This window comes from Alligator mississippiensis, chromosome 2 (assembly GCF_030867095.1).
Source record: "Alligator mississippiensis isolate rAllMis1 chromosome 2, rAllMis1, whole genome shotgun sequence".
Classification (NCBI taxonomy): Eukaryota; Metazoa; Chordata; order Crocodylia; family Alligatoridae; genus Alligator; species Alligator mississippiensis.
This window is the reverse complement of record NC_081825.1, coordinates 302,876,505-302,889,630: the sequence shown is the minus strand read 5'-3', so window position 1 is coordinate 302,889,630 and position 13,126 is coordinate 302,876,505. Positions and strand designations below refer to the sequence as shown.

The following is a 13,126-nucleotide window of genomic DNA, read 5'->3' as shown; positions in this document are numbered from 1 at the left end:
GAGTAATGTTAGTCACTTAGCAAGTACTCTGGACTTGTTCAGTTGTAAGCAGTGTTTGATTCTTAAAATCCTATATGTGAATAGAGAATGCAACACTGAATGTGCCTATAGAGAGCAATCTCTTTAAGAAAGCGCGGATATAATGAGGCTGCCTGTGATAGCAGAGTGCTGGACTCTTACCTAGTGGGTCCTTTTTGGTCCTGTGCTTTGTGTACTGCAGGAGTTTATCCATTCGTTTCCTAACACTGTCACTGTGTGGGCAATATTTCAGGTTTCCTTGAATGCAAATAGGTTTTTGGGTTGAGGGGACAATCTGTTTCAGTGTCTTGTTCTGTGTGTTGTGCATGTTGTAAACCTGTGGCTGTCACCCTAGGAAATGGAAACCAACCAGGAGCAAATGTCCGAGCCAAACAGCCCAATTCAAATGTTCCTGTCCCGGCATCGGATCCAGTGTCAGGTCAGTCTATGCAAGCTGACCAGCCTTTCAAAAGCAATTTTGGGGCCAACTTTTGGGGTGACTCATTGGGGTGAAACAGTCATGGGGAGATGCATGGGTGCCGCTCTTGCTGGGTCTTATGTATGGTGCTCCTGGAGTAGCGGAGGTAGTGAAGGCTTATAAAAGGTTTGCAGTTGTCTGGTGTCCACTGATTTCAACAGGGGTCAAGTGCCCAAATATCTTTTGAGGATCTGAGATTGCTGCAGTTATTAGGATGTTTCCATCTGCTCTGAAAGAAAAGAATAAAAACAGGGTGGTAGGGGCTGCAGTTTCATTTTTCTCCTTATTCTCTAGCCTATTCATCACACAAACCTTCGTTCTCTTGGACCACGTATCAGTGGCAAACACAAAGTAAACTGCGTCCTGGACAAGCTTCTTGTAATTGTATATAAACACATTTTCATTGGCAAAAGGAAATGCTGGGCTATCTCCTGCCTTTGATGAGACGTTCTCCTGGCATCTCTCTCTTGCAAAGGCTAGTTTGAAAGGAGGAGATGGGGGGCAGGGGAAAAGGTATTGAAGTGGAGGCCTGACACAGCCTTAGAAAAAATCCCAAATATTGAATTATGAAGTTGTAGCAGTAGATTCAATTTAAAAGCCAAAGGCAGACTGGAATAAAAATCTGAAAAAAACCCTAATGATGGTCAGCCAGAAGGTCCTAGAGATACACCGTCGGTCCCCATCAGGATGGAGTCCTGGTTGGAAAACTAAGAGAATAGACCATAGCACGTTCAGTCTTTTGCATGTCTTGCAACTTTGAGGGTTTGTCTGCATGGGAGGCTTGAGTCCTCTTCACTGCTCTGAAACCAAACCTTTATGCATGAGCCCCAGACTTCTGCCTCCTTTTTCCCTCTAGGATGTAGATTAGAGAACAACTTTCTTACTAAGATGGGCTCTGACCCATCCACTTAAAAGGTACCATGTAGCTAGACCCCAGGTTAGTGTGCTTGGCCTTTGATACTTCCCAGGCGTGTCTACATGTCCGCATTTACTGCACATTAATATAGGTTACTGTGCAGTAACTGGAAATCACTGCTCAATACGGGCACACATCTACATGCACGGTATGGACATGCACAGTAACTATGGTGACTTATGCCAACTTGGGTGTAAATTTTATACTTGCATCATGCAGATATCAAATTTATGCGCGATTGGTTACTGTGCAGTAGTCATGTAGACATTGTACTGTGCCTTATTTGACAAAGTACTGACTTAGAGTTAGTCCCAAATCAGTCCACACACGGCGTTACTGCGCTTTAATGGCTGCACGTGTAGACACCGGCCTAAAAATCACAGTAACTTACTGTGCAGTAAATGAATGTGTAGATCCCCCAGTTCCCCAGATGCACGTGTCCTGGCCTGTCTCTTTGCTTTTGAATAGCCTATAGCTATGCTTCACCAGTAACTCACTAGTTGGCAATTTAACTTGCTACAAAGAAAGGAGGATGTAGATGCACAGAGCTGGGATTAGAGGTGCAGCGAACCTCGGCATGCATTTCTCAGCCTAGGCTGCTCTCTCTGTGATGCTGCCACGCCAGCAGACTTCAACTCATGATAACGCTGCAGCATTGCCCTGGACAGCCAGAATGATAAATGGCAATCGGAGAGTCCCTTGGGGACTGCAGCGCATGTCCTCCGGGTAGCACGCTCTCTGGCTGGGCATCCGAGGAGGTTTCTTCTGATCAGGGCAAGCCTTTCTGTCCTAGTTGGCATCTGGTTAACATTTACCCCTATCCTACCCACTCCGGAGAGGCGGTGTGTTGAGAAGCTTTTGTTGGGTAATTATTCATCCGGGTTGCTGGGATTGCTAAGCGAGACCACATCCAGCAGTTGTCTCTACCTTGCAAAGTCCTCTCCGCTTATTAATAGTTTGTTCCGTCTTCTTTGCGTGAGTGGTTGGATGGATACATAAAATCCCACCCTTCACCTGGAAAAGTCCCTGCCTTTTCCTATCAAGGATCTCCAGCTGATTTACTTCTTCTAAAGCTTCCCCTAGATAAAACAGACCCATGACCTGATTGATCTCACACCTTTCCCTCACGTTTTTTTTTAATTTATTTTTTTAAACATGCAACACATTTTCCTACCCTTACCTATGGGGCTGGCAAAACAGCCAGGTGCAACTTCTAGGATGGCCTGTGTGTAGAGATAATGGCAGAGTAAGGTGATAAAAGCCTTACTCTCACACAGAAAAGAAAGTATGTAGGGGGAGATACTGTCTTTCTCTGTACAGCTAGGAAATAACACGTCCTTTCATCTCCTGGCAGGGCTGCCCATCTCTGCAGCACCAAAGCATCCACTCCCACATCTTGGGAACAGGACCTGGGGGAAGAAAAGGCTTAGAGACAAGGACTTGCTGTATGTAATGCATCGTGGTTTTGGGCACAGGCCTAGTGGGACTGTTGGAGTGGCCGCTCTTCGGTGGCCACCAGACCTCAGCCCCCAGCTACTGCCCAGGGACTCTCCTCCATGCCACTGTGTATTGCACCCAGCATGCACCCCATAGACCAATCTGGGCTTGGGATGAGTATGAAACCACTTGGATCTGGAAGGGACAGCTGTTTGCAATTCCCTCTGTGGCTATGGAAGCTCCTACACCTCCTTTCAGGGCACAAGCAGAATGAGTGAATCTCTCACTGCCATTTCCATAAACAATTCACCATTCCCATTGACAGATTTGTCTTTTCTTATTTTTATTTTTTTTTTTTTGGCCCTTGTTCACTTTTTAACCGCTACCTTTTTTTTTTTTTTTTTTCAAAGCGGCAAGCTGTTCTTAAAAGCTTGGCAAATAGTTGGATTGGCTGTGCACTATAATGCTGCATGAGTGCTTGGGAGAAAAGGCAGACACACAGAGTCTTGTCTGTTGAAGGGTCCAGGCCTCTTCCCCCACAAGCAGTGGCAGATGCTGCCGCACTGCATGGCAATACATTCCCCTTAGGCCCGTCCCTTTTTGGGGCAAGGCGTGGGTGCACAAAGCATCCTTCGTTTCCTTGGCTCACCTTGGCCCAGCTTGCTGGTACATCGTGCTCAGGTGTTTGTGACCCTGGCTGTGACCAAGGCCAAGACAACTGCAGCATGAGATCTGCTGCGGGCAGTGTTACTCTTGTGCTCCTCATGGCAGGTGAGGTCTGAGCATATGAGCCATCAGAAGAGCAATTTCAGGAAGCCCATTCTCTGGAAGCCAGCAATGATCGGTTTAGTGGTAAATGCCTCACAAACCTCCATCCATCACTGCAGGCTTGCCAGCATGCACCTAGTTAGCTGGGGTCCTATCCCAGAGGAAGGCAGCCGGCTTTCAAATGGAAATAGCCCATTCTGGATGCCTTATCATGGACATGCCTTAGCAATGGATGTTTGGACTAAGTGCTGCAAATGTCTACTTTCTCATGCCAAACTTTTGGGGCACTGCTGGTCCTCCTCGACCATGTGAGATGTTGGAAGAGGTGGGGAATCTGCAGTGATGGGCAGCTAGCGGTGCCTCTGCCTTGCTAGATCCCCACCAAGCAGTTAGTCCCCTCAGGATGCACTTTGGGACAAGAATTACTGCTCCAGCATCTGGATCTTCTTCACACGTCCTGCTGCAGTAATAGCAGAGCCGCAAAAGCAGGAACAACTTCCCCCTCCTTCCAGGGCTGAGTGGAGGGCTTCTTGCTGGCTTGATGAGAGCGTGCCAATCTGCTGTGCCCGGTGCAGCGTGTTGGCAAGCGAACAACCCTTCTGCGCAGCATCCCAAGCAAAAGCAGACATGCATTTCCTCAGTGCTCCCTAAGAGCCAGGTTTGAAAGCAGTCATGGAAACAAGGTGCTAGGGACCCTATGATACAACCGCAGAAATCCTAGCATCATGCCCAGGGAACTGAAGCATGAGTGTGGGCAGAGAAATGAGTCATTTGCCAGTCTGCACTGTGGATGCTGGCAGGTCGGGTTGAGAAGCACAGGAGCCGTGATCCGGGTGCAAGCGGTGGGCTAGGCACACCTTTGCTGGTTGGGTGCATACCTGGAGGCTGGTAGCACTGCTAAGTTCAAATGGGGTATGACAGACCATGCAGTCACGTGCCGACGTACCGTGATGAGCCCTGCTTCTCCTGAGCTGGACTCCCTGGAGCCCCCAAGATGGGACGACGATTCAGTGGAGGTCCATGAGAGGTGGGGGACTCCTGCCCATTCATATTTGGGGTTGACTGGGGCCCCACACTATTTTGCCCTGACCCAGTGCTTTTCAGTCCTGCTGTGGACAGGCTCAGGGTTGACCCCATAGCCGGAGCATCTGAAAAGCCTGCTGATGCGCTTCTGAGACTGGACAATTCTGCGTGTCCGTGTGCACATAAGAGGCATTTGGGGGGGGGGGGGGATGCTCGCAGGCATATGTGAGGTGGCACGTCTGCTGCACTGTGACATTTGTCCCCGCTTTGAACATTCACGTGGCTCTCGCTCAGCCCTCTGCACGAAGCCTCCATCGTTAGACAGGCCTGTTTGCCTGTGGTCCGGTGCAGAAGAGAGTCACGCGTTCAAAGCCTGTCAGCGTTTGACAGCAACCATTAATGGCAAGGCTTGAAAGTCACTAAGTGAATCATAATTGTCATCTCGTCTCTTCAGACGATTGTGGCCTGGTGTTTGGGTCCCTTTTTGTCCCTAGGCTAAGCCGTGTACTATACAGGCGCTAGTGCTGTTTGTGGGTTAATACAACAAAGGCCAGATGTTTTTGTGTGTGTGTATGTATATGTATATATGTGTGTATATATGTATATGTATATATGTGTATAGATAAGCAATACATACGCTGAATATGTCTATATCTGTTTGCTACATATATCTATATCTATATATCTATATCTATTTTGTCCTGATTTCTGTGAGGCCACAGTAAACCCCAAATATGAATGGGCAGGAGTCCCCCACCTCTCATGGACCTCTATAGATATATATCTATAGATATAGATATATGCAGCATATGTATTGCTTATTGAGTTTTCAAGACTACTTTAACTTCTTAAAGCTTTTTTGAAATCCTAGACTTTTATTTCTGTCTACCTAAAGGGAAGGGATGATCTAAGTGGCAGAAACCTGAAGCCAGCTGCCTTGATATGCGGTACCAGCGTCAAGAGTGAGGGGTGGAATTGTAATTTGGCACAGGTAGAATTGACTCCCCCCCTCAAGAATAATGACACACAAAAATAGGCGCCCTAAGTCTGCAAGAGGCTTTAAAGGCAGCACCATAGGTGCACGCTTGATATCACTCGGGCTTTTTATTCTTCGCGTGGCTTCACTGACTAATGCTGGCTTGTGGCCAGTGGATTTATAAGATATGGATCAAAGAGGCAAGGAGATAAAAGTCTTCTACTGATTCTATAGACTAATAGTCCTAGCACCATTTTAGGGGTGTGTGCTATGATGCTTAATTCAAATCTAAAAATCAATAAAACCTGTGTCTACTTCATCTGCATTCAAGGCAGGAAATATTTTACCGCAGAGTGGTTTGCTACATGCTCTTTGCAGACATGCACAGTAGCTGTTGCTGTTAATACCTCGTTTCATATTCCAAGTTCTTATCTCATGTGTTAAACTCAGGTTAAACCTTTTGGTCCATGGCAGTCCCTCCCTCTCATGCAGCCAAGGAGAAAGCTTGTAAAATATGTTGATTTAGGGATGTCTTGAAAATTGACTCCTACCTGTCTCTGCCAGCTGTGGGTCAACCCCTCAGCTGGGATCAATTAGTACAGCTCCACAGAGGTCAGTGGAGCTACAAGGAATGGCACCTGCTGGGACTTTGGCCCCATATTTTCATGTTAAGCCTTTTTTTTTTTTTTTTACTCTGTTCATTTTGGCTATTTAAAAAAAATCTTTTGGAGCAGCAGAGGACTGACAGGTTTCCAGGTTACTTCTGCCATCTGTCAAGTCTCTACGCTCTGGTACTTGGCTTGTGTTTCCCAGTGGGGATTTGTGCCTGAGCTATTTCCCCCTCTCTTTTTGCATTCATCTTTGCCTACTCTAGATTCATAACTCTACCTTGACACACTTATACAATAACCTACTTCTGGTGAGTCATTAAGCATACAGATGGTTCTGCAGATCTCTTCAGTACTGCGCGGCCACCGGCACGGCTCGCCGGGCATGTTTTGGATGGTCTCGATACCAGGAATCGTTGTCGTTGACTGCTTAAACGTTTCCATGCAAGTTGTCCTCAAATCAGGCTCTTGCCAGTGACTGGCTGGCTGTGAAGCATCATTAGCATTCAACGGGAATATGAGGCGCTCGGCCACCTAGGCTAGAGGAATGCATGGGGAACGTGCATTAATATGCTACAGCGCAATGCGGAGGGGTTCAGTACGCTCGCTCTCTGCCCTGCGGGAAGATGAGGCCCTTTTTCCGCCCTCCGACACACGTAGCTGGCGTCAGGTAATGCAATGAGGAATAAAGGGGAAGCATTTTGCAATTTTTGCTCTATCCTTGCAAACCGAGCACCACCTATTTTGGTGTCTCACTGCCCACCCCTGCGAGTGTGGTACAGGTGAGATGAGGACTCGGGCGGCGAATGAAGTTGGCACTTCTCAGAGCAGACATTGACTCATTGAGGTCCTTAGGATTGCTTGCATGAATAAGTGCTTACCTGGGTGAATAAGGGAGGCCTGGTGTTGGCTGGGCTGCCGATTCCCTGAAGGCTAGAAAATGAACTTGGCAGGGTCTCTTTTCTGTGGACTGTGGGGCTCCACAAGCAACTGCAGTTCAATTAGGCTGCTTGTGAATGTACTTCAGTATTACGGCTGCCGAAACGAATGCCAGCTATTGAAGTACGGTTGATAGGAGTAAAAGAACGAAGAGGAATGGAATGACTGGCTATCTGTAATTAGATTAACCCCACGGTTTGGGGGAAGATGCGCCGATCGGCTGCACTGATTAAATAAAAAGTCATCGAGAGGACGTTTATAGCGACGATACATACACATTATGCAACCTCTGCAGCCTTCAGGGTCCCTTATCTTGTAAATCTGACACCCTTTATTAGCACTTCTTGAGGAAAAATAACTTGCCCTGTCAACAATGCTATCTATCTTTAATGAAAATAGGGACTAGAGAGCTAATAACTCATGAATCTCATGTTTGATGGTGGTGCCTTTTCGTGCCATTTTCGCCCGGACCATTGGGCATTCATTACTAAAATGTCCCAGTTTTTTCCCTTATCTAAAACCTTGAAGGTCAAAGCGGTTTAGGACCCAAGGGCCCAGATGATGAATTAGAAAGGAAATGAAGTTTTCCTTGTGAAAGAAGCTGAACAAAAAAAAAAATGGGACTATATTAGAATGAATGCTGAGCTGCCTACTTAATTAATAGCTGTTTATCTGAGGGCGGAGTCGCTGCACTGCCCTTGCTCTTTTTGATGGGACATTGATGAAGTATAACGTGAGCAAGGCAGGGTTGAAAGCGCCGTGTCTACCTGGGGTCAAACCTACCGAGCGGGGCAAGTTTTGCCGAGTATAAAGTTGCGGTCTTGCAATCATTCGAGCCGTTCTCTGGGCTCTGTGAGCATTGCGATTCACTCCCGCAAGAAGAAACTGTAAAAAGGCAGCGGAGGGGAAGCGTCCTGCTCTCACAGTGGGCTCCCTGGCTGCATCCCTGCAGCTGGAGTCCAAAGAAATGCTGATTTAAATTGCAAGCCAGAGCCGCTCGCCTCCTCCTTTCCCCAATCAGTGGTAAATAGTGCAGAAGAGAACTGGCAAGCCAGTCGCATGCCAGCCACCAGCTTCCCCCAAATCTAGCACAGCCTCATTTGTTTCCCCACCTCCTCCCAACAACACATGACACCTTGGGAAAGAGCCTGCTAGTACATCAGTCACTTGTGGAAGCCTTTTGCAAGGAGCACGTTCGCAGGCCGGGCGCCGTAATTTATTCTGAGCCTTGCTTAAAGCACAAGCAAGAGCACAGTTCTTCTGCCTTCCCACAGTGGCTGCGAACAGCGCAGGGATGAATTGGCAGATCTGGCTTGTTCTAGCTCCAGTCCTCCTGATGAAGCAGTTCCTCTCCTTTCTCCTTTGCAATTACTCATTGAATAGAGAGAGGGACACAGTGGAAGGGGGAGCAAAAAGGGGGGACGACTACTTGATTAAGCGGACAATGTCCGTGAATTAAAACGGAGGATAGGATAGGCCCCGCATCCTTCATTTGTTCTGCAAGCTTTTAACAAAACTCCATCGAGCCGCCAGGTAATAGGCCCATAGGGACGTCGCTAGACTTGTGACCACCCGCCTGATTCATTGCTCTTGTTACTCCATTTTCTGATTGCGTTGCTGTATTGAAATCCAGGGAGAGAAGGAAAAAAGCACTGCTACTTTAAGGACAGTACAGGGAATGGGTGTGATTTGAAATCGGAGGATTTGGACCTCATGCTGGGCAAACAGTGACTGTTATAGTTTACTGGCCATTTCAAAAAGCCGAGAAAAGCATTTTCAGAATGGTTTGACCAAACAAAATGTGTTATTTTTTGACCATTTAAAAAAATAAAAAATAAAGAAGATTTCTTCCCCCCAAGTCTGTCTAATTGAAATGTTTTATTTAGAACATGCTGAAACATTTCCATTTCAGGGAGGGGGGCGGTTATTGTTTAAACAAGGAATTTGGCTAAGTTGGCGCTAATCCAAATCCAAAGTTTCGAAATTGGTGAATCTACCTTTTTTTTTTTTCCTTGCAAAAAACCCACCTAATTACAGTGATTAAACCAACGTAACAGAGCTCAGGGGCCACGTCCAAATGAGTGTGGACATCTGGTATGCGGCGCCGTAGACCCGTCTGCAGCACTGCACACGTCACACATGCAGGCGTTCCCCACACTGCTAATTTGCAACGCGGGAGGTTTTTTTAAAGCTTGCATAAGAAGCTTTATGAGACGTCCTGGGAGAGATCCTGGGGTCAAAAACCCTCAGGCCTTACAAAAGCGAGGCAGTGCACATGGCAGCAGTGTGTGCGCCGGAAATTGGAGCCTGGACAGCCGGAGCCATGCTCTGTTTGCCAGCCAGGCTCTGTGCTGCCAGACAGCCGCTGTTACAGCCCTCGAAGGCCCTCAGGACCCCAGGTACAGCTGCTGGGGCTAGTCCAGATGCTGGCCTCAGCCTCCCCTGCCCCGCCCAGGGCAACATGCCGTGTGCCAGAACATATGCGTGTGGGCAGTTCCCGAGGACAAGCAGCAGTGGCACATATTGTGCATATTGTGCCGCTGCTCTTTGTCCCTGGGGAAACGCACGCTCCTACTCATGGGGATGCCCAGGGGCGCCTGTACATGAGCAGCGAGGCTGCTCCAATGTGGTGTAATTACAGCATGTTAGGGCGGGCTCAATTAATCGAGTCTGCTGGAACACGGTAATTACCGCACTCTAGCAGACTCCATCTCATGTATCAGTGCCGCGGTCGTTAAAAATGGCGGCAGGGACGCTTTAATTAAAGTTCGTCAAACAAGCTTTAGTTAAAGTGCCCTGACTTCATTTTTAAATGTGGGGACACTGATACACAAAACGCTCTGGGAGCTTTAATTAGAGCAGCTTTTGGAGCCGCTCTAATTAAAGTATCAACCCTTCCCTCCCCGAGCAGAGATTCACAGAAGTTGAGGGCTGGAAGGGACCTTGTGCGATCATCGGGTCCAGCCGCCTGCTCTGGGCTCAAGTGACTCTTTTTTTTTAAATCCACTCTTTACCCAGCCTACAGTTCAACATAGGATGAAATAATCATTTCCATCTTGACAAAAACCTACCCTAGCTGGAGAGACTCACTAAGAAAATTAGCTCAATACTTGCAGCGCAGGATCTAAAACAGCGTAATTAAGTACAAGTCGCACTATAAAATGTTGTGGATTTTACTGATACAAGGTGCCAGGTGCCGGCCAATGGGTGCCAACATAACTTTCTACATGAAGTCACTATGAGTGATTCAGCTGTATTGACTCTCAGTTCTCTCTGCCCATCAGGGATAGAAACTGGTGCCAATAAGTTGCTTTTCTCCAAGAGCTTGAAGAATACACATGGGCTAAGTACAGACAGTCAAAAAGCCTGAGGATGAATCAATTCAGTCTTTGCAGGTTAGTCTAAGCTGCAGAGATTAAACTGAGAAACAACTGGACACGCATTCACTTTTGATTCAGGAAATGGCGCCACGTGTATGCATGGCCAGGGCGTCTTTCCCAAATCTGTTTGACAAACGTCCGGAGCACGTTGCTAAAGCCAATCAATGCAATGACATAAGGAACATTAGACTTGCATTTTTCACTGACAGCTTTTGAGGCTGTATTGATGCATGCCCTTTATGCTTCTTTAAGCGTCAATGATCTGAAATATATAATTTTGAATAAATGAAATAATCTTCCCTGATTCTCCAGTTCTGTCCTACCGACACCCACTGAAGCCAAAAGGGCCTTATCTGGTTTCTGGTTGTACTGTAACTATGTTAATTAATTACCAGTTAATCTGCTAGTGTAGATTTGGGGTGAAATAAAAAATGAAGTGTTTAAGATTATAGTATTCATGAGCTGGAATGGCTTTTCCCGCACCCAGAAACAGGATACGATCAAAGGGGATACGACATATATAAATGATCCTCTTCCTTATTATAGGTCTGCTTCAAATTAAGCCAGTGGGAAAACTTCTACTGACTGCACTGAGTGAATTGAAGGGATCTACATTTTGACCAACTACTTATTTACATGCAAATCAAGTCACGAGTTTATGATCTCTTGTTCATCAGATCAGAGAGGTTTTTTTATATTTTTCCCCCCAGACATAAGCTCAAAACACAGAGATGTCCCTTCAGCTGCTCACATCTTCTAATTAATGTAATTAATGACTTGTATTGTCACTTATAAAAAATGGGCCTATTTTAACCCTGGGCACCTGTACATAAATGACAAATTACAATTTAGCATTAATGATTTCATAAAAAATATACTCTGATGCCTACAGTCACTCCATGTTAACACAGATAGCCCCATGCACTTGACAGATCTATCAAAGGTATTAAAACTAATTCCCCACAGTGAAGGACACTGGATGAAATACTAGACCATCTGAAGTCCCAGGGGAGCTCTGCCACTGTTTTTCAATAGGGAATGGATTTTTTTTTTTCCATGGGTCCTTGGAAAACGTGCTCTCTGGTGAAGCTTTACAAGATAGATTTAAAAAAAAAAAAAAAAAAAAGCAACACTAATGCATTTCTTATGTAAGCTTTAAAAAAGGAAACGGGGTAGAACTGGGATGGCCAACCTATGATGCATGCACAAAAGATCAGGGAGGGGACAGAAAGTGAAGCAGCAGATAGGCAAGGAGCAGAAAGCAGAGCATCAGATCAGTCTGGGAGCATGGGGTGTGGAGCAGAAAGCTGAGCAGCAGATTGGGTAAGTGACAGGGATCAGAGCAGTGCTCAGGGAGGGCGCTGGACTAATTTGTGGTACATTGGCCAAAAAGATTAATGTAGAAGAACATCAGGATGTTGAGGCATCAGCCAGAGAGTTACCAAAAAATGCATTTGGCAACAGATGGTTGCAAATCATTTTCCTCTTCTGTTTATCTGCCAGGGCCTGAATTCTGCATTTCTCTTCGTGCAACACTTGCACCTCCCCGGTGCTACAGAAAGGGTGTGGACACGCTAGAGAGAGTCCAGTGGAGGGCAAGGAAAATGGTTGTGGGGCTGGGGGACAGGACTGGTGAGGAGAGGCTGACAGACCTGGGCTGATTTCGTCTGGAGAAGAAAAGACCAAGGGGGGATTGAATAGCAGCCTTCACCTCCCTGCAGGGGGGCTGCAAAGAGGATGGAGCTGGGCTGCTCTCAGTGGGGGCAGATGACAGAAGGAGCAATGGGCTCAAGTTGCAGCAAGGGAAGTTGAGGTTGGATATTAAAAAAAATCTTGCTCACTAGGAGGGTGGTAAAGCACAGGAATAGGTGACCCAGAGAGGTGGTGGAGGTATTGTTAAGAGCTTCAGGACAGACCCAGACCACTGCCTGATATGCTACTACTGGTCTGTGATGGGGGAGTGGTGGTAGTGTTAATTGCCACACCCCTAATGCCAAATTTCTGGACCTATGGGGATCTCTGCGGGCTGGATAATGTGGCTCTGCATGCTGGATTATGCCAGCATATGGTTGTATCCAGGCATGTGGGGTGGACCCAGGGGATCCAGCCCCTGACTGACCCCATGCCACTCATCTGGCCCTTGGGCCTGGAAGATGGGGTGCCACCTGTCTAAGGTTTTCTGTTGCTTCCAAAACCCTTGATATTTTGGGCAGATGCATCATGTTATGCATCCTTAAGGAATTGGACAGTGCAAGCTTTAGGCCAGGTTTCAGTAAAAGAGCAGGGGTCCTGTGATACCTTGTTCTCCATGAGCTGGAAGTGTAACTTCCTTTATTCAAATAGGCCTTTAGCTGCCTGCAGCCAGCTTCATCCTAGCTAGCAGCAAAGGGGAGAGGAATATGCATCAGCAAAAGGGAGGGGGAATAGTAAGAATAATAACAGCATTGTTTTAATACAGAAATGAAGGAGTTAACAAGTAAGGTAAGGGAAAATAGTCTACATCACACTACTGTAAAATGGGTGCATATCCAGTTTGATAACTAGGCTGAACAAGTAGCTCCGTGTCAAACTGAGAGGAGGTAA

At 46.8% G+C, this 13,126-nt stretch overlaps 1 protein-coding gene across 2 annotated transcripts in view; it reads left to right on the top strand.

The window, feature by feature from the left end:
• MDGA2 (MAM domain containing glycosylphosphatidylinositol anchor 2) overlaps positions 1-13,126 on the top strand; it is a 692,671-nt gene that overhangs the window by 11,490 nt on the left and 668,055 nt on the right. The window lies entirely within an intron of this gene.